Below are 3,311 nucleotides of genomic sequence, written 5' to 3' on the forward strand. Positions count from 1 at the left end.
GATGTCAAACTGTTGGGCATAAATCTTAAATGTTATTTGAGATCAAGTTGTGTTGAGTAGAGCATCAACGTATGAGTGTCTTCAATACAATTTTGCTACAACATAATCAATAGGATTTTTTATTTTATTTAAAACATTTAGTGTCATAATACTATATAGTTCATCCTCTTTGATTATCTCTCATTTTCTGTAAACAATTAGTTGTAAGTGGATTAAATTATTCATTGCCATTTGAACTTGATAAATACAAATATTGTGAGATACTATAATTGTTTCCTTATTTGTATCTATTTTGTCTTTATAAGAGTTAAAACATCATAAACTAGTTCAAATATGCATGAATACAATTGATTTGTCACATCTTGATGATTAAATTGTTTATAGATTTGATATACATAATATCATAGAGTTGTATGTGAAAACATATAGTTTTGACTCTATTGCCCCTTGAATTTTGGTACTAATCATTACCTTGCTCATAATTCTCAATCTATATGATGGCAATAATCTAGTCTCTTTCCTTTAAGGGTTTGATATCTATTTGTTTAAATAATTTACTTTTGATCTTATTTCAGCATTCACAAATTTATTAAAGTAATCATATCTTCGATGATTATTACTCACTTTAAACAATCCAAAAGTTTCCTAAACCTCTTATTACGTAGCTAGCCAGGGACCAAACTATAGTAGCGATGGCAGGCATTGATGGCTCCGGAAGCAATCATCGATCTTAGGATACTGAGTGAGCAGGGGCCAGCGTGTGCTCCACTCCAATTGATTGAGTAGCCTTTCTCGTCAGAATGAGCAAGTTCGAGCATCAAGTCAACTCCACGCTATTGCTATTCGATCCACCTGGTGACACCAGAAGAGAGACTAGGGATGAGGGAGATGTTAATTCTATGTGATATGACTGACCCGATCCCCTGTTCATTCAACCTCAATCCTATCACCATATCGAGATGAATAAAGGCCATTTCGAAAAACAATCATTGCATTAAATCTATCTGTTATAAACATTTTAGATCTAAGGTTGTTATCCAAGATTAGGTGCAACCGCCTTGGTTTCGCAGAGCCAGAAGCACAAAAGATCCATATCAAATTGATTGATCCTGTCAAATTGACCATAAGATTCCAATCTGCGATTTTGGGAACCAACACACCCTACTCAAACTTACCTCAAGTCAAACAAACAAGCCAAAATACATTGCTAATGGTAGACTCCTCCTAGAGGTTATATTATCCATATACCTGGTCATGGTATATTAAATAAACATCATCATCGGATACCTGGTCATGGTATATTAAATGGACATCGTCATTGGACCCATATTAATATACCTAGTCATGGTATATTAAATGAACATCATCAATCAAATATTATAGTTTATCATGTAAATTTCTATATCAATATAAATGGAATTATAAACTGGTTGTGCAAAGGTTCAATAGATAGTAAGACCGATTTGAATTAGGCATTTCATGGTTCAAGTCTGATCTCGATCTAATTAGGAAATGCTTTTAGATTATAGCAGCATAACTAGATTTAAATCATGACAAGTCTCAAGGTTTACGACTTTGTTTTATGTGTCTCAGAGACGTGCACAATGCTTCAGCAACACCTCAAAATTAGTTAAACATAACAACAGCTATTACCAGTGGTTGTAAAACTAATGTCAAGGATATAATACCAAAAGGAAATTTATAGACCCTAGCCAAATACTAGACAATTAGAAAGACAATCAATACTCATCAAAAGGAAGTAATTTCACTTAAATTTAACGTATGGTAATTGACTATAATCTCTATGTAATCTCCATACTACAGAATAAACCAAGGGAGCAATTATGGATTAACTCAATACAACAAGTTAGGTCCTAGTAAATACAATCAAAATGCATCATTTCAGAATTTTCTACAACTGTATTATATGGAGTAAAGTAATGAAATATAAACGGTTATGATAGAAGCAAATATCTATCCTAACATGAACACTAAACAGTAAGGACTAGAAACTCAGACTAAAACTTAAGAATGAGGAACCAGGTCACCTGTACTTAAACAGAAACCCAAACAGTATGAAGAATTTATATCTAAACAGTACTATTGGTTAACTTTGAATCCAGAAACCATTAAAATAAATAAGAACTAAATATATATTTTAAACCATACTCTGAAAAGCTCATTCCTTGCCAAAGCATTTCAGACTAACAACGCTCATAACAACAAATCTTAAAGAACAGAACAGATCCTTCTATGTAGCGTAATACTGGAATATGAAGTTAGCGATATAAAAAGGTATTAGGAGTTAACAGCAAATCTCAATCACCTATTCAAATAAATAATCAGAAGGTATGTTGAAATAATAAATGTATGCTAAAGAGGCCAAACTAATCAAGTTAAGCTAAAACAAACATATACAATTCAAAGGTTATAGAGATCAACTAATGAAAAGCACAAAAGCTAAAAGTTTTAAACTATAAAATTATGACTTATTAACATATTAGTAAAGACCTTAAAAAGATTCTAGATAAACAACTACTAGATCAAAAAATTGTTTCTAACCTATTTAATCTTGACAGTTAAATAGCATATATGTTAAAGATTCTTTGTTTGTAAATGATATAAATGTTTGCTAACAATGATCTTGGTCAAGATGAGTCATTATGCAGTGCCCCTCAAAACAAACGAATACATCTAAACCTAATAAACAACATGGAAAGAATAGATCCAACTAACTAACAAGGAATGGAAGACATAGCCAGCTTCAGATCAACGGAAAGGCTTGAAGTAACTACCGTAAAGGTAAATGCAGAAAAGAATGGACATTATTCATAAACTCAAATTTGAAGCATTGTAATGTATAAAGAAGAATTTCATAAAGGAAGGTATGCCTTCCTGAATTTTCTCAACGAAAGGGAAGAAATGATGTAAGCGATTATGCCTTTTACCGATCAAATATATATGATCTTTGGCCCAAGATCCTTTAAATATAAATATATATTATCTTAGGCCTACAATCTTTTGAATAAAATATATATATTATGTTTGGCCCACACAAATGTTTGAAAAAAAAATACAGCCCCTTATCAGATAGGGCAAGGAACAGTAACATAATATAAGTTGGCAATATTAATTATTTTTAAATCAAAATTTAAAAAACTAAAGATTTCTTTCTTACCTCAAATTGCCAATTTCTGTAACCAACCAATTCCAACACAAAACCTGAAACTATCGATACATATGTGGTGTAAGAAACTAATGAAGTTTATGTTTTTCAGTAGATAATAATTTTATAACTCAAATGCAAGATG

Source organism: Cupressus sempervirens, chromosome 7, assembly GCF_028749045.1.
Source record: "Cupressus sempervirens isolate cs-2001-9-10 chromosome 7, ASM2874904v1, whole genome shotgun sequence".
In the NCBI taxonomy this organism is placed as follows: domain Eukaryota; kingdom Viridiplantae; phylum Streptophyta; class Pinopsida; order Cupressales; family Cupressaceae; genus Cupressus; species Cupressus sempervirens.